Source organism: Neolamprologus multifasciatus, chromosome 3 (genome assembly GCF_963576455.1).
Source record: "Neolamprologus multifasciatus chromosome 3, fNeoMul1.2, whole genome shotgun sequence".
Classification (NCBI taxonomy): Eukaryota; Metazoa; Chordata; class Actinopteri; order Cichliformes; family Cichlidae; genus Neolamprologus; species Neolamprologus multifasciatus.
Window position 1 is genome coordinate 8,092,248 of NC_140441.1, and position 27,754 is coordinate 8,120,001.

At 42.8% G+C, this 27,754-nt stretch overlaps 1 protein-coding gene and 2 long non-coding RNA genes across 3 annotated transcripts in view; 1 reads left to right on the top strand and 2 right to left on the bottom strand.

The window, feature by feature from the left end:
- The window catches only part of LOC146521389 (uncharacterized), a 57,265-nt gene extending 52,382 nt beyond the window's left edge, over window positions 1–4,883 (bottom strand). Inside the window, exon 1 of the mRNA XM_085155276.1 lies at window positions 4,738–4,883. The gene's annotated coding sequence lies outside the window, so the exon portion shown is untranslated. The remainder of the gene's footprint in view (window positions 1–4,737) is intronic.
- Window positions 1–27,754, top strand: part of LOC146521387 (uncharacterized) — a 208,346-nt gene that overhangs the window by 86,274 nt on the left and 94,318 nt on the right. The window lies entirely within an intron of this gene.
- LOC146521392 (uncharacterized) lies at window positions 21,439–21,836 on the bottom strand. Its single transcript, XR_014873435.1, has 2 exons — window positions 21,764–21,836; window positions 21,439–21,684 (listed from the first exon to the last, which is right to left on the bottom strand). It is a non-coding gene; the product is annotated as an uncharacterized LOC146521392 (long non-coding RNA).

Sequence of the window (27,754 nt, forward strand, 5' to 3'; positions counted from 1 at the left end):
GGAGCCGGTCAAAGGAGCCCAGAGGGATTGATCTAATGTGGTGGCAGAGGCTATATCGAGACTAGATGGTTTCTATATGGCTAGAATTAAGATTATTTTTATTTTTCCAGTTCATGAGGACCGTTTTCTTGGCGATGCATAGGGCAGTAAAAACCATGTGGACTGTATTAGTTTCTGTAGTTACATCATCCAATTTTCCCAACAAGCATACTAAAGGGGAGGTTGGAATTTTACATTTCAGACACTTTGATAAGTCTTCACATATCCCGCGCCAAAACTTCTGCACTGGTGGACAGAACCAAAGAGCGTGGATGTAATTGTCTGGTGTATTGCCTTGACAGTGTGAGCAGTTGTTGGAAGATGTAAAGCCCATCTTGAACATCCGATGACCTGTATAGTGCACTCTATGTAGTATTTTGTATTGTATTAATTGCAGACTGGGATTTTTAATCAATTTAAAGGTTTTTAAGCAAACCTGAGACCAGAAGTTTTGGTCTTGATGGTTTGTTAGGGATCATTAAAAATAAGTAATTTATTTTTGGCAAGATCATCATTTTTATAGTGGCGATCCTTCCCATGAGTGATATGGGTTAAGATTTCCATCTAGTCAGATCGCCTTCTACTTTCTTTAGAAGTGGGATGTGGTTTAATTTAGTTATGTCTGAAAGCTTAGGAGAAACATTAATACCTAAATATTTAATATTTCCAGATTGTAGTGGGAAGAACTGTAGATTTTGGCCAGTTAATTGAATAATCTGAAACTCTTGAAAACCAGTTTATTAGAGTAATTACCTAAGAGAGGTTGGTTTGTGAGTTTTGCAGAAAAAGCAACGCATCATCCGCATAGAGACTGATTTTATGTTCTACGTTCTTACATTTTATGCCCTTAATTGTTGCAGCCTGTCTAAATGCTGCTGCTAGAGGTTCGATAAAAAAATGCAAAAAGTAAAAGGGGAGAGTGGGCATCCCTGTCTGGTGCCCCTCAGCAGACAGAAACTGGAGGATGTCTGGTCATTTGTTCTGATACAAGCTGTTGGGGAATTGTATAATATTCTTATCCAGTTTATGAAGGAGTTTCCAAAACCAAATTTGTGTAAAGTTGCAAATAAAAATTTCCAGTAAACTCTGTCAAACGCTTTTTCTGCATCTAGAGATAATATTATGGTTTCAATGTTTTTATTGTATGAGTAGTCTATTAAATTAAGTAATCTACGAGTGTTTGTTGAGGAGTGCTGACCTTTTATGAAACCAGTTTGGTCAGGATGAATTAAGAGGGGGGTTATTTTCTCTAATCTCTTTGAGAGAGCTTTGCAGATTATTTTAAGGTCTACATTTAAAATAGAAATTGGACGATAGCTTGAGGGATATACAGGGTCTTTGCCTGGTTTTAGCAGGAGACTAATGTTGGCAGAATTCATATTTGGTGGTAGTCTGCCATTTTCCTCGATTTCCTGCAACATTCCATTGAATACTGGTGCAAAAATTGTCCAGAATTCTTTGTAGAATTCTGCAGGAAAGCCGTCTGGACCTGGAGCCTTATTATTGGGCATACTTATCAGGGCTTCCTGGAGTTCACCTGATGTCAGTGGCGAATCCAGTGCCATTGCTTGACTGTCTAGTCATTTTGGAAGAGTTACGTTGTCAAGAAAAAAATCAATTTCATTTTTAGATGAGTTTTTTTGTGGTGAATATAAAGTTTCATAGAAATCCCTAAAAATGTTGTATATTCTTCCAGGGTCATATATTGTGTTCCCCGATAAATCTTTAAAAGCACATATAATTGTTTTTTTCTTTATTTATTGGTTTTGGGACTAACTGGTTTGCTAGAAATAGACCTGATTTGTTACTGTGTTTGCAAGCGAAGTCTTTGTACTAGAAATTGTGTTTTTTTATTAATAATTTCATTTAATTCTAGTTTTGTTTTGCATATTTTGTTCATTATTTCTTGATCTTGGTGGGACGCGTAGGCTTCTTCTAAGGATTTGATGGTTTTTTCTAATGAATATTTTTGTTTTCATCTTTCTTTTTGTGTGATGAGAAAGAAATTATTTTACCTCTCATCACAGCTTTCCCTGCTTCCCATAGAACAGAAGCTGATGTTCCGGGAGTATCATTATAGTCTAAATATGAAGTCCACTCTTTTTTAAAATATTTAATAAAGTCTTCATCTTTAAGCAGTGATGTATTAAATCTCCAGTTTTTACTTGGTGTAGTATTATTCTTGCGCATTAGTGTTAAAGATACAGGAGCATGATCGCTGACAGCTATAGGGTGAATCTCAGTGTCTGAAATGTCACTCAGCAGTGAGCTGCTGACCAAAAAATAATCCAGACAAGAGTAGGAGTGATGAACATGTGAGAAGAAAGAATATTCCTTACTGTTGGGGTGAAGGGAGCGCCATGCATCGCAAAGGCCATAGTCGCTCATATACTGTTTGATTATATTTGTGGATTGCCAATTGCGCTGAGTTCCTGCTGTGTTGAGCCTATCCATTTCTTCATTTAGTCCAAGGTTGAGGTCGCCTCCAAGAATGAGTGTGCAATCGAGTTGTTCAGAGAGTGCACTAAAAAATCCGTGGAAGAATGAGGGTTCATCAACATTTGGACCATATATACTTACAATACATAGTTTTTTGTTCAATATTGATAGTTTAATAATTAGAAATCTACCCTCTGGATCTATAACTGTATCGAGTACTGTAAAATTAACATTTTTATGTATTAAAATTGCTACTCCCCTTTGTCTAGAATTATAACAGGCTGCAAACACATTAGGAAACTCAGGTGTTTTAAGTTCGTTTAAACCTGTGACAGGTCTGTGAGTTTCTTGTAATAAAACAACATCTGCCTCCTTTTGTTTATTGAGGGATGTGGATGTTTAGGTAGGGGCCCTGTTATAAAGTTGAAGGTCTACAGGCATCCTGCTTGTAGGGAGGTGACGGTGGTCATAACTTTCCTTGGATTGGGGGGGAGTCAAGGATGAGTTGGACTGAAGGTATAGAGATAAATGATGTGATGTGGAATGTTCTTTGTTTGACAGTGTTTGGGAAGGTGTAAAATTGTTCATGGGCGGTGTCTTTCCTCAGAAAACTGTTTGGTGTTTGACCTGAACGTTTTCTCCACATTGCAATGTGTTTATTAAACCCACTTCAAATCAAGCTCACTGGGTGTGTTGCAGGTTATTGTTAAAATTTCCATAGCAGCAGCAAAGAAAGCCCAGCAGAGGATGTACTTCCTGAGGCAGCAGAAGAAATTCAACCTGCCAACACGGACGATGATGCAATTCTACACTGCAATCATCGAGTCCATCCTCACCTCCTCCATCACCGTGTGGTATGCTGGAGCCACTATCAGGGACCAACAGAGACTGCAGCGTGTTGTGCGCTCTGCTTAGAAGGTGATTGGCTGCAGACTCCCATCTCTGCAGGACCTGTACACCTCCAGGACACTGGGGGATGCAGCTCGGTTCACAGCTGACCCTTCTCATCCTGGACACAGTCTGTTTGACCTGCTCCCCTCAGGCATGAGGCTCCGGTCCATTCGCACCAGAACCTCTCGCCATAAGAACAGTTTCTTCCCCTCTGCTGTTGGACTCATGAACAATAACCATATGACTGTTCCCACCACTAACACATGACCCTACGCTGTGTTCACTGCATCATTCCATGTTTGCACTGATCACCACCTGCACTCATGTATATATTTATCTACTTAGCACTTTTAATTCTTATTTTTATGTTTATTTAAGTGTTGTCTGACAGTATGTTTGCACTAAGTACCACAGCAATTTCCTAATGTTGTAAACCTGCTCAACATTTGGCAATAAAACCCTTTCTGATTCTGATTCTGAAATGAGCATTCCTTTAAATGGTGAGCAGTAGCTTTCCATATAGTCTGTTTTACACCTCGACCAAACAACAAATACAAAATTAAAACATTTAAAAACAAATCTCAGACATAATGTTGAGTCTTTTATATGATTTGGTGTATCTCAAATTTAAAAAAAGGAATAATCCAAAAAAAAATTTTTAACACTAAAACACACAAGAAAACAAAGTAAATTATTCCCCCCCAAACAAATTGTATAAATTCCAAAAGCCCAAATAAAATCCTAAAAGATAATAAAGACAAACAAAACAGAAAGCAGAAAGTCACCATAAAAACAGCAACAATAAAGTTCAACTGTAAGCCAAACGTGGAGTAGAAAACCTGAAACTCAGTCCTATGAAAACTACAAAGGAATAAACACTCAATATTGTCAGAAATACACCCCACTATTAGAACAATAAAGCAATTAAAATTGAGCCAAATAAAAATCAAAAACAGAAACCAAACAGAAAAGACTGAAAGAGAAATCTCCAAGGCAACTCAAAATCCCAGGAGCTAAATCAGGGATCATGTCAGAATCTCCAACACAAATAGTGCCCTCGCTACATTTCCTGTTTGTGATTGAGTTGATTTTCTTCTTTATATTGTGTCAGATAAAGTCTGACAGCTTTGAATTAAAACACACTGAAATAATTTCATATGATGTGTTTTCACAGATGAAACCAGCCAACAGTAAATCAGATGCTTCACACTAACTCCACATGACATTCATCTGTAACCAGGAAAGTGAAGCTTTAATCCAGTTCAGATGGATTAACATGAACAATCTGTTAATCCAGTGAAGCTCACAGACTTCAGTCAACCTGTCAGATTATCTAAAAGAGTGAAAGACGTCATTTTAAACACTTACTGTTGTTCTGAAGGATCTCTGAAACCCCCAAACATTCTTCTGATCATCAGGATGGAAAAATTATCCACTGAGAGCAAATAGAAAAAAGAAAGGAAATAAACTTTGACGATAGTGATTTGGTCTCTGGCTGCACTAAACAGCCCCAGTGAACAATCTAACCCGTATTTCCTTGTCAGCTGTTTAATACGACACACCTTAGACCAGTTTGACTTCATAGCATTCCCGGAGCTGACTGGATCTGAGCCGTGTATTTGACAAACAAATACCACAAACACACACAGTAGCAGAGAGGAGAAAGCAACAGGAAGTTAATTCTCTGGCACAGGTGGATGTGTAGACTTTGTAGACTGTCTGTGTGTGTAGAGTTGAGATAAATGATGAATGAAGGGTCTCATGACAAAATGATAATAATAAAAGTCAAAGGTGTTTTTGTATCCAACAAATATAGACACTAATAAGAGAACATAAATAAAAGAAGAACAGTTAATATTAAACACACACTTTACAGAAAATGTCAAAGGAATTATTCTAAAATATAATGTTGTACCTCCAGAGTGTACTGATTATCGTAAAGGTTGCTGGTTTGATTCCGGGTGAAGACACAAATCACTGTTGGACTTCCGGAAAGGGCACCGGGTGTAAAACTCAGAATAAGGGGCACTAACTGCTGTGGGGTCGTCATGTGACAAGGAGCAGTCAAATGTAACTACTTTATCTTTTACTCAACAGTGTTGTTACTTTCATCTGTACAAAGTTTGTGTAAATAAGTTCTCACAGACAGAAAATCTGTGACAGCACCTCCCACCTGACCACTTCAGAATCAGCTGAAGATATTTGTACAATCATTTATGAAAGGTTTTAAAATACTAAATATATATTGGGAATTACATACCCTTGCACTAAACAGCAGTGTTGGTTAAATATTTCTATCATTTTGTGCCCTCATAATTATAGTTCAGGATATACATACATGACATTTTCAGGGCTAAAAATCTTTGTTAAACTCTGTTTCCAAGTATTCTGAATGTTGAAATTTCTTCTATAAAGATCTGAAGAAATCTCTAAAAACTGTTTTGTGGTTGTGGTGAAGTGAGTCACATAAAGAGTGTCACATTTCAGAAAAGCCACAGTTTTGCATATCCTGGTCAGACTGGTTCAGCTGGCAGTGCTTGTTTGTTGTTGGTACAGCTGGACTCTGGGTGTGTCAGTGCATATCATCATATGAACTTCAGTAAAAGTAAATTCATCAAGGACTAAATAATTAATTGGATATTAATCAGATACTGATAATGAAAATATTTCATTCTTTTACAGTTTATTATTCCTCCACTGAAACACGTCAGCATGATTAGTTAAATGACATCAGGACAAATGTGATGAAACTCAGCAGGACAGAAGAGACGAGGAGCAAAGTGTGACCAACAGAAGCAACATCACAAGGTCACATTGTTTCTTTATGCTTGCAGTAAAACAACAACAGAAAATAAACTGTTTACAGTCCGTAAACACTTTGAATCAGTCTCTGGACATAAAGGCCAAACACTGTAAAGGGCTGAGGATGCTGAGGGAGCTGCAGCGCCCCCTGATGGATGATAGAAAACCACAATCAACAAACTGACATGACTCAGTTGCACAAATAGATAAAACGTTTTAAAACACATCTGTCTTTGCTATCAGCAGAGCAGAGCTACTGAATTATTACTTCACATTTTGTTGTTATTAGACGAACTTTTATTTGTAAATAAAGCTTTTTTGTGGGTGGTGACCAATGCTAAATTTGTGTATTTCTAATATTTAATTATTATTTCTTACATCATTCTGGTTCACAGACAAAAATTACTTATTTTAATGGAGCTCAATCAAACATGAACACATTCATAAAAAGTGTAGATTCAAGAGGAAAAATAATTAAAACATTTTTTAATGTTGCCTTGAGAGTGTAACGTCCACAACACCTCATCTGTTCCAACAGCTTCTCACTGCTCAGCGACACATTAAAACATTTGTATTATAAATTCAGCAATTATCAACAACTACACACTGAAATTATTCTACATTCTGAAAAATATGTGGTATTCTCCTGTTAAACCACTAACATGTCACTGAAGTTAGAACTACTTTAGCTCACAGAATACACCAAAGTTATGACCGTAACACAAATGAGAGACAAATTAAATAAATACTGTTCCAACTTACAAGGTTTCCTTGGACATAACACTAGTCAAGAAAGCCTTTATTTGTCAAATGCAAGTCACCCTGCAGCAAAACAGGCTCCTATGGCAGGACAGCATGAGAACAGAAAACAAAAAAACTTCTCTGCATAAAGAGCACATAAATGTCCACATCACAACAGCATGAAGCACTTGACAAGCAACAGGTGTGGGTAAGGGGTGAGAAGTAACCAATGCAGACACAGCTATTCTGCCCTGCAGTTATTCATCCAGCGCTGGGCCCAGACCCGCCATCCGACTCAGCCTTGGGGAGAAGTGTACGAGGGCGTTTGGAACAAAGAGTCTAAATACAGTTTGTTATCAGAAATTGTTTCTTATGTTCAGCTCCAGCCTTGAGACCGCAGCTGGCACTGATATGGTAGCCACATGAAAAAATGGTGGTGTTCTTGCTTTAGTGTGAACCACCGCATGTCAATTTTACAGTCGATCTAATGTCCATCACTGGTTCCTCATCATTCTCGATGTTATCCAGTTTGACCATAGAGCATGAGTCTTCACGACAGCCGTGATTCTCTTCAAGATGTTGTCAGATGTTGTCAGAGTCTAGCAGCCGCAAGCTTCTCCAAGATGTCATCCGTGCTGCGTCTAATGAGCCCATTCTAAGAAGCCACGGCTCGCTCCATCCTTCCAATCAACATAGCGGGCAGCCTTGTGGGGATTTGAACAGCCATTTCCGCTTTCTTTATTCTTCGATAAGCCAGGGCCAAATCAGCACCGATCAGCAAGAATGGTTCCGAAAAGGTAGATGTCTTCAATGTCCTTGATCGACAGTCCCGCCAGGCTAATGAGCCTCCCAGTCTTCCACCTGTCCATCGTGTATCCGGGAACGTGCCTGCAGGACGCACAGGCTCTCCCGAACCCAGGCTTCTCATCGAGAAGAGGGTGTCAATTGTAGTAAGTAGTTCCCTGCATTATCTAGCCTACAATTTACCATGGGTGTAAGATGTTCATCAGGAAGCTGGTGTATTTTCTTACCCACACACAGCCAATATAGTTAGTGTAAAATGAATAATCAGCTGGTTATGAATCAGCTCTGGATAATTTCACTAAAGAAATATGAGATATGCTGAAAAAACCCCCAGAAAAGTTCTGAGTGGTGGTGAGCACAAAATATTAATAGCCCAGATGTTTAGAACCTTAATTAGTCAGTTTAATAATAAATGTATGATTAATTTTAAATGAAATATACATTATATGACGTTTTGCTAATACTGTTATTGCACCTTATCTATTATCAGATCATTTATAACAGAGAGACAACACTGCCACCATGAGGTCAAATTAAAACACTACACTTGCAGCTATGTAGACCTGCACTAACTGGTACTTGCACAGGACTTTTCTATTGGATGCTCAAAGCACTTCATATAGCATGCCACATTTTATATTAACACAACTCTCCTTCATGTTTTTATATATATCCAGCATTAATGGTGCTGCATCACCAAAAACACCATACTTCCTGATGGGCTGCATTTTTTAATGTCACTGAATTCCTCTCAGTTTAAAAGATTACATTTAAATGTGTGCTGTTTCAAAAATAAATAAACAAAAACAAAAACCTCAATACATAAATGCCAGTTAAACTTCAGGAAAATAATAACCCGGAGTTAGCAACATCCCCCAAAAACCCGAAGAGTAGAGGGTTTTTGGGGGATACTAAATATTGAATGTTGTTGTGCAGCACGCAGGACAGTCAGCGCACAATGTGCTTTGAAGTAGCAGACAAGAAAGGTGTGATTTAAGTCTACGAACAGTGAACACCCGTGTGCACACCTGCGTGGATCGGCGTGCTTGTATTCAAATGGTTTCCCCATGTAATGGTCTGCAAGAGGATGTAGAGAGCCATAGCCCTGTCGCCCAGGGCATGAAGCAGGCATGGAGGAGATCCAGGCCCCAGACATCCAGAGGCCCCAGAGTGCGAGAGCCCAAGGAGGACCACCAGAGGGGCATCCGTGCCACCTTCATGGGAAGGGCTGAGGATCCCCAGACGAGGGGTCACCCAGTAGCCACCGGGCAGAAGCTAGAGGGGGCTGCACAGCTGCAGCCAGCTGTGCCAGAGTGAACCGAGCCGCAGGCCCAGAGGCCGGAGGCCCAAGGGCCCCCCGCGCACCGGAAGAGGCCTGACCGAGCAACAGGCGCCAGGCCCCGCCAAGTAGCCACCGGGAGTGAGCTGGTACATACCTGAGCGCCCAGCCCCGGACACCAAGAACCACCAATGCACCGACCCCTGAGGGCATCAGTCACCGGCAGGGAGTGTGGTGAGGGGAGATAGCCCTCCACACTTTGGAGTGCCTGGGAGCTCCCAGAGAGGTGGAGTCTAAGACCCGACCTGACATATAGATACAGACAAACAGGCACACACAGACACAGACATGCATTCCCACCCTCATGCACACATATACAAACACTCAGCACTCACCCAACGTAGGGATAAACGTAAATGGACATGTACACACAATCACACTCCCCAAACATACTCTATACCCCGGTATAGGTACCAGGTACCCTCGCCCCCAGAGGGGGAAACGGCACCCAGACCCAAGAGATGTAACCCTTCCCTCCGGGGTGGAGGCAAGCAGACCGTCCCAGGCTCCGCAGCAGCAGGGAGGCCAATCGGACAGCCAGCATCTCCTCCCAGCCCCGATGGCTAGTAGAGAACGGGGGTGTGTTAAGACCCCATACCTCCCTCCGCCCGCTCAAGTGTAGTGTTGCTGCGTGTTGCTCTAAAGTGCATTTAAAACAAGGGAGAGCATGGTGCTGCTGCCAGAGAGCAGCAGGTGTTAGCACGGCCCCTCCCGAGAACCCTCAATGTCTACATGGATTTAAAATTGAGAGGTGGGGCATTTGGGTCTTCTAACTAAACCAGGAAAATAGGAACATAAACATACATAAACCAAAACACAATCGAGCCAGATATGGCATGCCATCACATAGACAGTGCCATCTATGCCAGGCCTGGCTCATATCTGGATGACATACTTGCCATGCCAGAAGTCAACCAGTAGTGCCAGCTTTATACCAGATCCGGCCCAGACCTGCTTGCAATGTGGGTTTAAGATGTAACAGCTCTCCTGATCTGGGGGATCCTAATATGGCAAGAAAAATGAGATCCTCCCGTTTGTGTCAGTAGCCTCTTAACACCCACTAGTCCAATCCGGTGAACTCTTTAGATTTAGAATCTCATCTATCCCCCTATATAGTATTTTCAGCCTCACAGAGATCTTTTAACAGAACTGAAAAGAAACATGGCATCCTTAAATGTTTCTGAAATTGTTAAGAGTCTGCGTAAAATGCAAACTGGTGATGGTCAACTGTTTAAACTGTAATGGTTTCACCAGTAGATGGTGGAAAACTTTAAAAGGCATTCATGGCTATTTCAAGCTTCACTTCACTGAGAGGTTTCACAAGAGGAGCTCTGATTCAGGCAGTGTGATCCAGATGGAAGTCCAGACTGAGTCTCATGTTTATCAATTTATACTTGTTACGTTCCCCCCGAAGGGGTCTAGGCATGAGAGTGAGAGGACCAGTAACAAATGAGTCCGGAAACAGAATGAAAAGGAAAACAGACAGAGTTGTTCTGTATTAATATAGTTTTATTACAAATGATATAGGTTTATTACAAACAACATTAACTTAAAGAGCCGGCAACGCCGTTTTACCAATAATGCCAAAGAAACAAAGGAAACACTCGCAGCAACAAAAGACAAGACTACTAAACAAAAAAGGGAGGCACTTCCCACACTTCTTATCCTACTCCTCACTACGGGGAGACACTCTCAGGGCCCACAAGCCCGTCTACTCACTAGTCACAAGGAGGCTGTCTGTCCAAAACCTAGCACAAAACCATGTAGAGCCACAGAGTAAAAAAACCACCCTGCTCACAGCTCATCCCCAGTTTAAATAGCCTCAGAGGTGATTGCTGACTGGAGTCAGGTGGCAAACGAGGCTAATCAAAAGCAGCTGTGTCCTGGGGAGAGAGGAGAGAGAGAGAGACAGAGGGGGTAGGAGTGGCAAGAGAGGAGGCGGCGAGAGGAGAGTGGGCAAACACCCCACCCACACACTCCCACAGCCTCACAGGATGTAACATCCCCCAAACTCATCAGCCAGCCTCGCAGCCTGCTGTAGCGAGGAAACCTTCTGTTCATTAATATATACTGTGATGCGCTCAGCAATGCAGTTCTTAAATTCCTCTATGAGCATTAGTTCCCAGATCGAAGCCAGGTCAGTGGCTTTTCAGGCCGCACACCACCGATCGAAAAGAACACCTTTTTCCCTGGCGAAATCAAGATAAGACTGACCCTGTCCCCTTTTCAACCCCCGGAAACGCTGCCTATAGGCTTCTGGGACCAGCTCATAAGCCAGCAGGATAGCATTTTTCAGCTTGTCATAGTCCAAGCTGTCCTCAGCTGACAACGAGGAACATACTTCTTGAGCCTTACCTGCCAGCTTACATTGGAGCAAAATGGCCCACGAATCCCGTGGCCAGTGCAAGGCCGTGGCTATTCGTTCAAATGACTCGAAGTAGCTGTCGACCTCAGTGTCACGGAACACCGGAACCAGACGACTGTTTTTCCCTACATCAAACGGTGTGTCTGCCTGACGAATGGAGGCAGTCGGAGGAAGGGGAGCCTGCCGGAGTTCCAGCTGTCACAACTTAACAGCTGTCTCCGCTTCAACCTCCACCTTCTTCAATTCAACCTCCTTGGCTCTGGCAAGCTCTGCGTCTAAATGCCTAAGCTCCAACTCCTTCTTTAGCTGGAACTCCCTCTCACGATCCTCCTTTTCCAACTGGAGACGAGCCAGGCGTACATGGAGCTTAGCATCCTGCTTCGAGCCTACACTTGATTCAATGGAGAGAGATTCGAAGCGAGGCAATGTCATGGGTTTGTCCTCAGGCAGCCCCTGAGCAACAGGTGTCGACACCAATGGACCTACAGCTTGAGCTGGCACCTGCGGAACAGGCTGAGACGCTACACCATGCTCAAGTGGACTGGCAGACACTGGCAGGGCCACTATCCCTTTCTCCACCAAGCCAGACACAAGAGCAGCTTTCAGCTGAGCCTTACGCAGAGCTGTGGAGACAGAAATGCTATAAAATAATGCCACCTCATGCAAATCCCTCTTCCTACAGGTGTCCAGTTGGACAAGCGAGGGGTTTTCCTTAAACACGAACGGCAATATCAAAGGTAGCCATTAAATCTAAAACAAAAACTACCCGAGGCTAACAATAACAACAAAGAAGCACCACCTCCAATACACAAATGAAAAACAGGTGGGAAATGTGTGGCCACAGGTTAACCAATAAATAAAAATACTGCCGACCCTCTCCCCAGACCTACCTACTAAAATTTCAGCCTAGTTAGCTTCTGGAGTGTACCAGGCTCGAGGCAACTTTAAAGGCTAAGCATCAAGTGCACAAAGCACCGATAAGCCTACCCCCGACAAGGGAACTAATCCCCACCCGGGATTACTCCGAAAATAATAAAGGCAAAATAAAAAATGAGTGCCTGAAGGAGGAGCTTACGCTCAGCTAGACACTCCCCTTTGCTAACTGGAGAGAGAGCGCAGCAGATACAATACAACTAAAAAGGCCACCGGCAAACAACTCATTAAAACTCATTTGCTATTCCTTCCATTCATATCCCGGACGAGCCCCCACATTGTTACATTCCCCCCGAAGGGATCTAGGCATGCGAGTGAGAGGACCAGTAACAAATGAGTCCGGAAACAGAATGAAAAGGAAAACAGACAGAGTTGATCTGTATTAATATAGTTTTATTACAAATGATATAGGTTTATTACAAACAACATTAACTTAAAGAGCCGGCAACGCCGTTTTACCAATAATGCCAAAGAAACAAAGGAAACACTCGCAGCAACAAAAGACAAGAAGACTACTAAACAAAAAGAGGGAGGCACTTCCCACACTTCCTACCCTACTTCTCACCACGGGGAGACACTCTCAGGTAGTGATGTGACGTTCTGTATCGAGGCTCCGAAGCTTGTGTCGAGTAATTTAGGGGGCGTTTCCGCGATGCGCGTATCGAGGCTTGCTTCATTTATGGGAGGAGCTGAAAATGATGACGTCCAAAGCCTCGCTGCCCGGCTGTACAACGTGACGGGTTCATGAAGTGGTTCGAACTTTGCCGCGAGCCATGACAGCGATATAAACCCCTCAGACTTCATTCAAAATGTGGGTGTTTGATGGAAAGTTGTGGTTAGTGAGAGTTTGGAGGTTTAGGAGAGTGAGGAGAGAATGGAGCCAGCTAAGAAGAGGAGGATGTCCTCCCCTGTGTGGGAACATTGTGATTTTATTCCTCCCAACAAGGTATGTAAATTTCTACAGAAGATGTATTTTCATAATACTGATGGTGCAATACAATTTATGTTAAGCGGCTTTACTTTTGTACAAGGTGAAGTGTTTGCTATATGCCAGGGAGCTGGGATATAACAACAACACCTCATCCATGCTTAGGCACTACAGAGCTTTGCATGAGAATAAGGGGAACACCGATTGTGGAGCAAGACCAGGTGAGCCATCAAATGCCATGATAATATAGCATGCTGTAATGTTACTAAATGATATAACAATATTATACAACTGTAATAAGTTACATGGGTGATATTTATATTTGTGCTTTGTTTTTGTTGTCTTTCCTCAGTAGAACAATCTCAAATACATAAAACCTGGTTAGAATGGTGATTGAGGACTCCCAGCCATTTAGCATTGTGGAGGACAAAGGATTTAAAAGATTTGTTAAATCATTAAATCCTAGCTATGTTCTCCCCACTAAAAAGGCCATAAAAGCAGTGAAAATGTAGTTTTTACAGAATAAAATGTGGGCAGTGTGTAGCTGTCCATACCTCAACGTTACAAAAGCACAACCACTGTCCACACCCCAACCACACCTCACCTCACAGTAAATGTCACGGCTGGCGGGGTGAGCCGTGTGGTGTGGAGGAAAAGGAGGACCCAAAATGCAGACAGCCGATATGGTGATATGAGTGAGGGTTTATTTACAGTGCACAAATAACACAACTGAGGGCAGGACAGAACATAAACCTAAACTGGGTGAGCTAAATAACAAACCGGAGATCATACGAACGAGGTGAGTGGCAGAGAGACGCAGACGAGGAACAGGACACCATGAAACACAGACGACGCGACGTGAAGCACAGGCAGACACCAACTATAAATACACACACCAGGTAATCAGGAAATGGCACACAGGAGGGCAACACAGCTGGGAGGAATCAGGGCTGACGGGACAGGGGAAATGTAAACTGAACATACTCACATCAGACAGAGACCTTCACAATAAAACAGGAAACTCAGACACGAGGACTAAACAGACAGCTTCACAAACAGGCAGGGTGACACGATAGACAGACAGAGACACAGACGCAGACTCAAAGGCAGACCGAATATAACACATAGAACACAAACAATAATAATCAACATCATCATAATAAACTAGAAAATGATAATAAACTGAAAGCGCTGGAAGAAAAAAAAAAACCCCACCCTGCTCACAGCTCATCCCCAGTTTAAATAGCCTCAGAGGTGATTGCTGACTGGAGTCAGGTGGCAAACGAGGCTAATCAAAAGCAGCTGTGTCCTGGGGAGAGAGGAGAGTGAGAGAGACAGTGGGGGTAGGAGTGACAAGAGAGGAGGAGGCGGGGAGAGCGGGCAAACACCCCACCCACACACTCCCACAGCCTCACAGGATGTAACAATACTTTATCACACTAAAACACTTCATTTCTTTATTTTAGGTCAGACCACTGAGTGTGAGACTATAAATATTGACAGGGTAATGAACACTAGTCAAACATTCACCATGTTAAACCTTCTCTATAAGATCATATCTTATTGATAAATAAGATATGATTATTATATTATTATATGATAAATAATAAATAACAATAATAATAATAAATGCATAGTACATACTGTACTGTTCTGTAGTGATGTTTTACTGTGTTTTGCACCCACTGAATGATGTCCCTGCTGTTTATAGTGTGCCAGGTGAAGCTTAATCTTTATTCCTTGTTTCATGGTAAATAAAAAAAAAAGATTGAACAAAGAGGGAATCCTTTTTATTGATTGAGTTTATTGATCCTGCAGAGAACTTATATGGGACGCTTTTACAGGTTATAGAGGAAATTAAGAAATATAAATAACATGTGGATGTCCTCTGGTCTGAGGTGCTGTTGGGACCAGTTAGAGAGCAGATGTATGATCAAAATGTATGATTTTTGTTCCACTTCTCAAGTGTACACCACTTTGTATTGGTCTTTCCAGTAAAAGTGATTCATATTTGTGGCTGTAAAACGTGGGAAAGTTCAAGGGGGCCGAATACTTTTGCAAGACACTGTATTTCTGAAGATCAGACGAGATCAGGCATGCTCAGGGAAGTATGGCCGTAAGCTATCCATATACTTCTTTGTAACATGTGGATGTCCTCTGGTCTGCATCACACACAGTCCCAGTTCAGACTTTACTGGGAACAAGTTCAGAAATCAATGAGCTGTCGACACTCTAATTAAAGTTCACAGAAGTCAAACCTTGAGCTCAACAACAATTTGCTCTTTAACTGCATTAAATGACATTAAAAAGTCAAACATTTGGTTACGTGGTTAGCTTAGCTTAGCTTAGCACGATGGTTGGAAACATGGTGAGCAGCTAGCTTGACTCAGTTAGAGATAAAGAGCAGCTGTACCTGGGCCTCCTTGTTCTGATGTTGGTTTGTTCATAACTGACATCTTCAGTTCTCACTGCTGAGTCGACTGCAGCTGAATTTCTGTCTGTGTAATAAATAATAGAACACATTTACATTTCTGTAGGTGCACAACTATAAAACTACATTATCACACTACAGCAAAATGTTTTAATTAATGAAGTGCTACATGAGGGGATTATATATATATATATATATATATATATTTTAAAGCTCAGCACATTTTGTACAGTTTTTTTTTTCTCTTGCTTTCACACCTTTGCTCTGAAAAACAAAGTGACCACAACGAACTGTGGGGTGTTTCTGTGTAAGGGGCAGGTGGATGACCACAAAGCTGCCAGTGAAGACTGACACTCTTCACCACAGAGTACAAAGCAAACACTTTTCACAACATGAGCACTAATATTAGACACACTGGTATGGTGTGATGACTACTGTTATACTAGAATTATTACTTTATTTAAAATAAAATTATATATAAATACTGAGATAGATCGAGTTTAAAATGTCGGAGTCGAAAAAATATATATATATATAAAAAGGTAAATTTAAATGAAAACTGAATAAAATGGAAACAGTCCTTAATGTAATTAATATTGACCTTGAATGGATGGTGATCTGTGTGGAAATTTTATTGAAATGCTTTTCCAAATGATGTCTCCGTGTTCCTTCCTGTGTTTAAAATGAGCAGCTCTGTGTTGAAACACGTGCAGCTGAAGTGTTTTCTTTCTATCAGAAACAGGATGCTGGACGACTGCAGAGCTGTTAGCTTCAGTTAACCACAGACCACAAACACACAGTCCAGCTCACAGTGAACAACACTCAGTAACTGTGAAACATGCAGACGGTTGCACTTGACTAAGTTTTACTTACTACCATCGGTTCTCGATGGAACTGACAAAGCATTTCTAATTTTAAATGAAGTAATAAATGTATCACAAAAGTATGAAATTAAATATTGTGATTTCAATGTTTGATTCTTAAAATCTCAAATGGTAAGAGTCAGAAACAGTCTTCATATTGACCCTGAGCTCAAATACTCGGCAGCCATTTTGGTCATGCCTCTGGGAAGATATTTATGCAGTTATTTTACCCCGACCTAAATGACAGGGAGCTTCATAGCTTTCAATTGACAGAAAAAAAATTCATATATAGAATCATCAGTGAAGTTGGATAAAACTTGTATAAATAGATTGGTTACATTCCCCTGACACAAGTTTTACCCCACAGTTATCCTTCAGTTACATCTGTGTGAAGTTATGTGTTATATGTCTTCATTAGAACATTAAGCAAAAGGGAAGTTTTTCAGAGCTGAAACATAACCTGAGAAAACCTGCAGTTCCTTCAGTGTTCACTTGAGCCTCCAAAAGTCCCCATAGTTACCCATGTTAACATGTCCAGTACACATTAAATTCCCCACGCGAGGGAGCAACATTTTAGACAATGTTTTTACCAGCCAGAGAGAAGATTACAAAGCCCTCCCCCACCTTGGTGCCTCTGATCACATCACTGTTATGGTAATGCCGATATTTGTGTGGCCAGAAAGGTCCTCAGAGGCACTGCAAGACTGCTTTTCCTCCAAAGAATGAACAATCTTTAAACAGGCTGCCACACACGACAACACCACAGGAATATAGAGAAACTGTCATTGCCTACATCTCAAAATACATCGATGATGTCACAGAGACCAGGACTATCACTGTCTGGGCCAATCAGAGACCATGGCTCACAGGTGAGGTCTACAGGCTCCTGAGGGGAGAAGTGCAGCCTCAAGAGCTGGGGATGAGGTGAACCTAAGAACTGCAAGGGCAAACCTGTCACGTGGCATCAGAGAGGCAAAAAAGGCAGTACTCCAGGAGGATTTCGCAGAGCTCTGGGGATGGGCAGAGTATTGTCAGAGTGCCGGTCCCACCTCTTTATGGGATGAGCTAAAGAAATTCTTCTTGAGGTGCAGAACCTCACCCCCACACAGAGGATCCCTTGCCAGGATCAACACATGCAAAGCCCCAGGTCCTGATAACATCCCAGGATGAGCACTGAGGGACTGTGCTGTGAAACTCACAGATGTCTTCACAGACATCTTTAATACATCACTGAGCCAGGCTGTCGTTCCCGATGACCGATAATGCAATTTAAAATTCACTCAGCCCTCACACATCTGGACACTAGAGACTCATACATTAGAATGCTGCTCATAGATTTCAGTTCAGCGTTCAACACCATCATTCCGCAGCAACTCATTCACAAACTGGATCTGCTGGGATCAGCACCTTGCTGTGTAACTAGCTGCTGGATTTCCTGACAGGAAGACAGCAGACAGTACGGGTCGGCAGAAACACCTCCAGCACAAGAACAATCAATACGGGGGCTCCCCAACGACGTGTGTTGAGCTCCCTTCTCTTCACTCTGCTGACCCACAACTGCACACCATCACACAGCTCCAACATTTTCATCAAGTTTGCAGACGACACAATTGTGGTCACATCAGCAACAACGATGAGACCTACTACAGTAGTGAAATTAAACATCTGGCCAAGTGATGCAGCAACAACAGCCTTTCCCTGAATGTAGAGAAGACTAAGGAGATCATCATAGACTCCTGGAGAACTCACATCCCGCACACCCCACTAACCATCAATGGTGCTGCCATGGAGGGTAAGCAGCACCAAGTTCCTGTGTGTGCACATCTCAGAGGATCGCCACTCATCCGTCCAACAGCTTCTTCAGTATGTTGCCATCAGGAAGGAGACTGAAGAGCCTCCGGGCCAGAACCCGCAGACTGAGAGACAGCATCGTCCATCAGAGTGTCTCACACACAAACTCCAGACCTGCACTCACCTTGTTAGAGTTGATGCTTTTGAGATTGTCATTTGTGCTAAGATATATATAATCATTGTGTATATGTGTGTTATTAGGTTTGTGGTGGGGCGTGGCCTGCGGTGCCGTGCAGGGAGGGCGGACGCACCTGCACGGCATCCTTAATCATGTCCGCCAAGTTAAAAACACGAGGAATCAGGGGTTGCGGGGTTGTGGTGTGAGGTGATGTAGAGAAAATGGCTCAAAACACTGATCCCTGGACCTGCCGTGCCTTATTCACAACACACTGGTGCCGAAACCCAGGAGGCGGCACGGCGGGTCCTTACCGGAGCCAGAGAAGGGAGGAGCTGGCCCAGATGGTGGCCAAAATAGCAGCCACCCAGCGGGAGCAGGCAGCGGAGGTGCGTCGCCAACAGGAAGAGCTGCGGAAGGAGAGCGAACGCCACCTGGGGAAGATAGCAGAGATAGCAGAGCTGGCAGCGCTGCTCCAGGCCTGGGCGACCTCGACGCCGCCACCCCCACCGGGGTATACTGACGGTGGGAAAGCGGTGGAGAAGCTGTGTGGGGCACCTCGGCAGCCAGGGGTGGTGGACGAGTCACGCGGGGATCCGAGCCTGCCAGAGGAGGAGGAACAGCTGGGTGAAGGGCGGAGGAAAGGCGGAGGACGAGGCGGGCGAGGGTCTGCGCCGGCTGGAGGGAGAGGAGCCGCGGGTGGTGACGGAGAGGCCGCGCGAGGGGCTGCTCGAGGCAGCGGCGGCGGCAGCGGCGGCGGCGGCAGCGGCGGCGGCGGCAGCAGCAGCAGTGGAGGAGGCACCCGAGGAGCCACTTCAGCCGGGAGAGGCAGCGGCGGAGGTGGCGCCCGAGGAGCCGCTCCAGCCGGGAGAGACGGCGCCCGAGGAGCCGCTCCAGCTGGGAGGGGCAGCGGCGGAGGCGGCACCCGAGGAGCTGCGGGATAAGTCGGAGGTGTCTGTGCTAGGGGAGTCCGTGTCACCGAAGCCCGAGGTCGGCGGGCGGAGCAGAGCGGCCTCGCCTCCACCAGAGGCCGGCGTGTGGTGTGGTCCGGCGTGCTGGACGCCTGCCCAGCCGCCCATGAGCCCCAGCTCAATGTCACGCCGCTGCTTGCCACATGGGTGGCGTCCAGTCCAGCTCCGGGGCTGCCATTGGATACGTGGGCGACCCCCGGACCCACCTCATCACCGGCGCCGCTGGATGAGTGGGCGGCCACCAGAACAGACACCTCCCTCTCGCTAGGCCAGGGCCCGGGGGTGCCGACGGTCCGGGCTGATCCCCTCTCCTGCTCGCGGTGGGGGGAGTAGGTTCGGCCGGATGGGGGTATGTGGTGGGACGTGGCCTGCGGTGCCATGCAGGGAGGGCGGACGCACCTGCACGGCATCCTTAATCATGTCCGCCAAGTTAAAAACACGAGGACTCAGGGGTTGTGGGGTTGTGGTGTGAGGTGATGTAGATAAAATGGCTCAAAACACTGATCCCTGGACCCGCCGTGCCTTATTCACACCACAAGGTTTTACAAGCTTCTGTGCAGACATGAGATGAAGGAAGCAGCCTCAGCGCTATCATTTTCTGTTATACATTTAGAATCCAGAAGGTTCTATTCTTCTAAGGTGCAAGACTGTTTATTTCTGCTCTACACACACGTACACATGTCAGCTCATTGAAAGGTCGCATCCTGGGCATCTGGAAAGGTTTATAAGAAACTATGCCTATGTATGTGATGGCGAGGAACACACACCTAGACAGGCGTATACTTTGCTAACACACACATGCCTGCTTAAGACTGTCATATGTTCATGGAACTATGAGTAACTGCATATTCATGTAATCACTGTTGTCAATTAAAGAGGCAGGAAAGGGGAAGTCAGCCCAGGTTGGCTAAGTTCAAGTGAAGACTGAAGAGCTCTTGACCTTGGCCGGCTTCCCTCGCGAGTGAAAAGACAAAGAGCGCCGTCTTGTCCTGTTTTGCCGTGCAGTTGGTTGTCTCTGTTCCAGCCGGGTTTGTGCCTTAATAAACCCAACACTGCTCTTCCCTCTGAACTCCTCAAACATAGAAACCACTGACTGCCCCACCCCCACTTGCACACGAAATTGCCACAGTCACTATGATTGTGTTGGACACTGCTGTTTATATAATTGTTATTGTGTGATGTTGTAAATAAGACTTTTTATCTTTATATTAGTTTAGTATACAATGAGGGCCATGAGGAATTGTCAATTCTTGTGTGTGACTGTACATATGGTCTTTGACAATAAAGCTGACTTTGACTTCACTTTTGACCAATACAGAGAAGAAAGAAAAGAGATAAGCAGACTGATCAACATGTTTACTATGATAACAAAGAGCTGAAAGCTCAACATGAACTCTTCTATGAAGAAAACACAGTACTACCTCTGGGTTGTCTGATTGGCTGTTTTTGAAGTTTTGATGTTTTGACATCACAGTACATGACATAAGTGATGACGTCATCTTCTTCAGCTACTTTTCCATCTGTTAAAATTTTCCAAAATGAACAATTATATAAATTAAATATCTAAACAAAGATTACATTTAGGTAAGTTGTTGCTGTGATCATAGTGAATGTGAACTTTATTCTACTAAAAACTCAGATACGAAAGATCAGGAAGTCTGAGTCTCACCCTCAGGTTTCCTGTGAACATATCGTCTCGCCAGCAGAACCAGTAACACCAGTAGAACCACAACACAGACTGATCCAACACATGACAACACAGAGAGAACAGGAGGAAGAGTGATGGAGGGGGAACCAGGTGGAGGTATGGATGTAGGTGGAGGTGTGGTGGTGTGTTTGCCTAAAATAAAGCAAACACAGTCATTAAGTTGTCGTCACATTGTGAATGTTGAAAGCTGCAGAAACACAGACAGGTGAGTGTGTCACCTGTGACAGTGATCCAGCTGGATGGAGACTCTCCATGACCGCTGATGTCACACTTGTAGAGGCCTTCATCAGACCTGGAAACATGCTGGATGGTCATGTGACCTGTAGGCTGCTTCCTGATGAGGGAGCCATCTTTATAGAAAGCAGCTGGGAGGTTGGAGGGAGTGGTCTTTGTTTTACAGAGCAGAGTGACGTCATCTCCCTCCATCACAGGGAGGACAGGACTCTGCAGGATCACTGATCCACCTCAACACAGAGACAAACTACAGCATTTCATCCATTTACACACAGCTTCATCAACACTAACTCCACACACTCAGCTTACCAGTGACTGTCAGGTTAACCATGTTACTGATGGGACCCTCTCTGGACTCACACCAGTAAACTCCACTGTCAGATGCGTAAATTATAGTATATTTGTGTTTCTCCTCAGAGTCCATCCAGCAGAGCTGTCGTCCTCCTCACAGCTCAGAGACACAAAGTCTCCTTTAAAGAACTGAGAGCTGCTGGGACTCACAGTCAGACGAGCTGTGAGGGTTAAAATGAACAATGATGATCTGTTAGACTTTTGTCCAACCAGTGGAGTGATATTTTTTTTTTATTTCATCAGCTTTGCATCTGATATTCATTCTGTAAACATGAAAGTGTTGAATCTGATTAAAACATTAGCAGGATGCACTTTTACATGTGAGATTCATTGTGAAACATGAACCCAATCAGGTCATATCAGTGAGCATTTCTCAGGTTTAAACTGTGACAGAAGAAGGTTACTGACCTTGGTTTGTTGTGCAGCTCAGCAGTGAGATCAGAACTAAAGAGAAACGACACTCAGGTTGATTTGAGGTGAACATAAAGAACAAACAGCTGACAAACAGTCAAAGTCGTCTCTCTGATTTATCTGCTGATTCTCAATTTGATGCAACATGCTTCAATAAAAAAAATGGAAAAACAGTCTATATATTCTCCTAATCATTGAGCCATTAGGGAAAGAAGGGACCAGCTGGTGACTTGAAGTCTGAAGCATTTGAGTGGCCAGCAGTGTTGGGTAAGTTACTTTAAAATAGTAACTTAGTTACATTACTAGTTACTTCTATCAAAAGTAACTCAGTTACTTCAAGTTACTCGTTACTTTCAAAGTAACTAGTAACTAGGGAAAGTAACTTTGGTTTTACTCAGAATTCTCTTGTTATTGTGTTGCTTCCATAACTTTGCCAGTCTTCTAGCTTGCTTACTTGCCACAAGTGCACTGTGCCACCTACCAATAGAAAGGAAAAGATAATGTGCATATTTCCACGAGAGAAATCCCACGCCTGGACCGTCATTGACCGCTGCCATGATTCTAGCCTACGTCACAGCGTCATGTGCGCCTTTTACATCCAACACAGAAACTGCAGTCGTGGTGCTTTGATTGTACTTAGAACTCGGAAATTCTGCCTTCTGAATAGGAAGATGTAGGTAACACCAGACTGCAGATGAGCTGCATACAGGGCTGGACTGGGACAAAAAATCGTCCCGGGCATTTTGACTAGAGACCGGCCATTATAGGAAAAATCATAAAGCCTTTGAATGAAAACAAACACTGTTGTGACAGTGATGTTCACTGTTTTGATGGTATATATGCATCAATCTATCAATCGTTTGTTGTAAGACTTTTTTTTAATTTTTTTAAAAGCTAGACATTTTAAATGAGAATAAGAAAAGTATTTCCTTGTGCCCCCCTCTCCTTTTTAATGCCCTACCTGGCCCCCCTGGCAAAACTTTGCTAGATCCGCCCCTGCACAGTTACCAGCTGTCAGCTATGTAAAAAAAAAAAAGGATCCTGGGGTTATCTGTCTCTCAGAAACAGTTCATAACTTCCCTTCAACTCATTTATGTCACCTAAAAGATAAACCTGTTTCTCCATCACCTGTTCAGCTCTGATGATTCAGTAAGGACATCTCCTGGTTTCATCTTCATGTTTCCCTCTCACCAGATAAACAAACCGACATCATGACCAGCAGCTTTACAGCTGTGGCTCCAGAAAACATCAGCTGATACTAGAAATTAATATTAAATAAATTCTAACAACAGCTGATCAAGCTTAAATGTGCTGCTGTTGTTTAACGCGACTTCGGCTGGTTTCCTCTTTCTGGCGCAAAGTGGGCGATAAACAAACAAGAGAGCCGATCAGCTGATCATTGATCAGTTTTCATGATTGAAGTAGAAACAGGAGAGGGAGGGGGGAGAATGAGAGAAGAAGAGGCAGCTGTGCAGCAAAGACAGAATAACTCCAGCTTTGTGTCTTTTTCATTGTAGCTGAATTACAGGACAAACTGTTCCTTTTCACCTCAATAAGAAACGCGTAATATTTTCTCTGAATACCAGACGGGACAGTTGGCAACTCTAATAACTTATGAACAAAATAAAGTTCAACATCATTAACTTCATAGCACCCACCCAGCTGTATAGAAACTCCGTCATGCTAGCTAGTACGCAGTACGGAAAAAGTCAGAATAACGAAAATAAACTCCACCTTAACTTGGTTTATATCTGACCCAGATAGACTGCAGGTCATAACCTCTTACCTGAAGTTCAGTTCACACTTGGACCGGCGGCCGCCTCGGGTCCCTTTTCCCTCCTCCACCTGCTGCCTCCACCACTTGCTAATGTTACAGAATCTGTGGAAGCTCCGCGATAGCCACCACACGAAGTAACGAGTAACGACCCTATCTAAATCCCAGTAACGACTAACGCGTTCCTGATTTTGGCATAATAACTAGTTACCGTGCTCGTTACCACAATAATAACGTAGTTACTGTAACGCGTTACTTAATAACACGTTAGTCCCAACACTGGTGGCCAGTAGTATTACAAAAACACTAATCAGAAGTTAACCTAACCTAACTCTTTGAACTGTGGGAGGAAACCTACACATACACTAACCACCACCTCTGTGACATTTCTGCTGCAGATATAAATTGTAAATGACTCTATATTATATTTTTTAACACTTCTCACCACATCCACACTTTTCTGCAAAACATGTACTGATGTTAAAGTAGCAAACGTTAGCTCTTCTTCACACAACTTGTGTGAAATGGAGCTTCTATAGTTATTTTAATGATTTACATCTATTTGCACTGATTACACTGTGATTATATAGAAAATTCCCACTGCATTCAATTAACCACTAATCTTAAATAACACAGTAAAGTCATGTGTCCACTGTGCAGCTGTGTTGATATAATGAGTGAATGATTTGATCTTTTCACTGCCTGCTGTGTTTCCTCGACTCCTGAGCAAAGATAAAGAGTCAGTTCAGACCTGCAGTTGGTCCTCGTGGTGTTTTGAACTTGAATTCAGCCTGATTTGTTTTTCATGTCTTCTCCTCCATCATCAGTTATCAGGAGAGCAGACAGTCAAAGTACAAGAATTCAAACAAACACAGAGATTCTACTTACAGAGCAGACACAGCACAGATGTTTCCTTCATCGTCCTTCTCACTCATTTGAGCTTTTTTTCATTTCTGTCACTGACACCAAGTAAAGCCCGCCCTCTTCCTCTGAGCACCAGCTTTCTATTGGTGGGCAACTAAATTCTTATCAAAAATACAAGATATAAACTATAAACACGTATATTTTAATGTAATGAGATTGCTCAGACATTTGGCACACAGATGGAAAGAAATTTCAGAAACAAGTTCTATGCCCTCCGCTCCATGTCCATGTAGTTACGTCCCCCTCAGTGAGAGAGGCAGATATGAGCTGAAACACAGGAATCAAACCAGGGACGCTGCTGTTATGGAGCTGAACTGGAACCATTCAGACACTGAGGCCCTCTGAACACATTTTAATTACAGCTGTGCAGAGACACACTGATGACTGACTGGAACACTATGATTCACATTTTACATTAACACCATCCTCACACATGTTTATATATGGCCACTAGAGGGAGATGTTGGACTTGACATACTAACATGGACACAAGCAGACAACAATAGTCCAGCACATTCATCCCATTTTATGTCACTTTATATATTTCTGCATTTAGCTCTTTGTTTATCTGTTTAAAGCAGTTAAATAATCACATTGTAAGTTAAACCAACACTGGTTTCAACACAACTGAGTTTGATGCTCTTTGATGTTTGCACAAGTACACGAGCCTTAATATACAAGGTGAAAATGTCTTCAGAAACATCTGTTGGGTTTTCTTTGTCAAACTCGTCTAAACTCATATTAAAAACAAATATGTTGGACAGAGTCAACATTTTGGGATTTACTTATCTGGATGATTGAGCATGCACAAAGACCACCATGTCTATGTTATGTTGTGTACTGGTAAAGGTAGCCTGACTCAATTTAGATCCAGTTGAACTTTGAAGTCATATTGTGAGCTGCAAACCTCCAGGTTTAATTTTAAAAGGCAACTTTTGGGGTATAAATATAGAAGAATCTAAAAAGAGGTGTGGCCACAGCTGAAAAGCCTAAATCATGGAGAAAGGAGGACTCTGTAAACTACTTGGTTTTTTGTATCATTTCTGATGACAATGTTAAAAAGGAGTTAAAAACGTTTTATGTTTTTGTTTTGGCTTTCTAATGTGATTTTTTTTTATTTAATTATTATTTATTCATTTTGACTCAATACAGACTGCGCACCATAGCGGAATGGTGCGCAGTCCTCGCCAGTTGACCGACATGTTTATCCCTAAATTTGATTCTGTTAATCTGGACGTAGCGTTTTCAGTAGGAGAAACCTTTCATCACGTATCCAAGTGACTTATTTACCCTCAGCTGACTGCAGGTTTCCCCATTCTCATAAACAGTACATCACATAGCATAAATCCTGGCAATCCTCCTGGCAGCATACACAATATCACTCTGTTTGTGTCGGGGGACCCGATCCTTGGGGCGGACCAATTTTTGGCGCAGCGTGTTTTGGGGTTTAAAAGCCACAGAGACGTGGTGTTTAGAAAAAAATGCATCTCAAATGCTCCGATAGGGGAGACCGGGGATAGTTGTAACATTTTTGACATTTCTGTCTGTAAATTGGAGCTCTTTTAAGGTAGTGGATTCAAAATGTAATGCAAAGTATTTACATGTCTCGGCTATTAAATAGTGCAGCTATTTTCTCTGCAGCACAATTACCCATTGCATGGTATGGTCTCAAACACAAAGAGTGAAATGTTACAATTAACCCCATAGTCTGGGTTAGTTGTAACATATCCTGGGGTGAAATGTAACACAATGAAAAAAGGGTACTGATAAAACATTAACATGTAATCTTTGTTTATTCAACACATGAATGCACTTAGAGCCATTTATGTAGCTATGTGTGTGTGTGTGACAGAATGCAGAAATCTAGCTTTTGAACATATGCCAACCCCCCAAAAAAGACAAATTATGGAATTTTCTGCAACTGAATATTTCATTAATTTTGGTTAGTCCTCCTTGAGTTTGGCCTCATTGGCTCAGTGGGCATTATAACCTACAACTCTTGCACCAATTTTGAACATAACAATGAAACTGAAAAAATGTAGTTGTTCACCAGCATCGCAATTCCATTACTTTTTATCATGGCTTACCTTGGTGTGGTTTGCAGAGTGCTTCAGAAAGATGAGGAAATCTGTTTCTTGCACCCATCCTGATTTATTTCCACTACCAGTACTTCCTACTGGTCCATCTCTGACACAGTGGTCTGCATAATGTATGTGTGGGAACACAAACAGTGGAGGAATTGTGTTGCCAATGGCATTAACCGCATATACAAAGGCGTCCAGTGAACCTCTCTCTGCTGATGTCGTTGCCCCAACTTGTTTAATATAAGTTAAAGTAATAGTGTGGTAAGTTGTAACATCTGCATTATTGTTACAACTAACCCAGACTGTTGCTGTTACAACTGACCCAGACTCCTATAGCCATGAACTAGCTAACATTGCAGCCAACAGCTAAAACATTAGCACTAAAGACCTACACAGAATATATCCCCATAGACATACAAATGACATAATTTAAGTTTGATGAGTTTAACTGCAAAGCAGATAATGCTATTAGAAATTGAAATAAAGTAGAAAAACTTACTTTTTGGTATACAAATTACTTTTTTCGTGTTAAATTGTCTGTGTTTGACAAAATGTGCTGATTTTTCACATGTGATAGCAGTTCTGAATTGGGCATGTACAGGATGAGTCACATCATTTGAAATTTAGCCCTGATTGGAGAAATTGGAAGTGTTACAACTGACCCACGTTACAACTATCCCCGGTCTCCCCTACTCCTGACACGTATAGGATCACTACAGTTTTTCGCTTGGGCAGCGGTTGTCCTTCTCTCCTGGA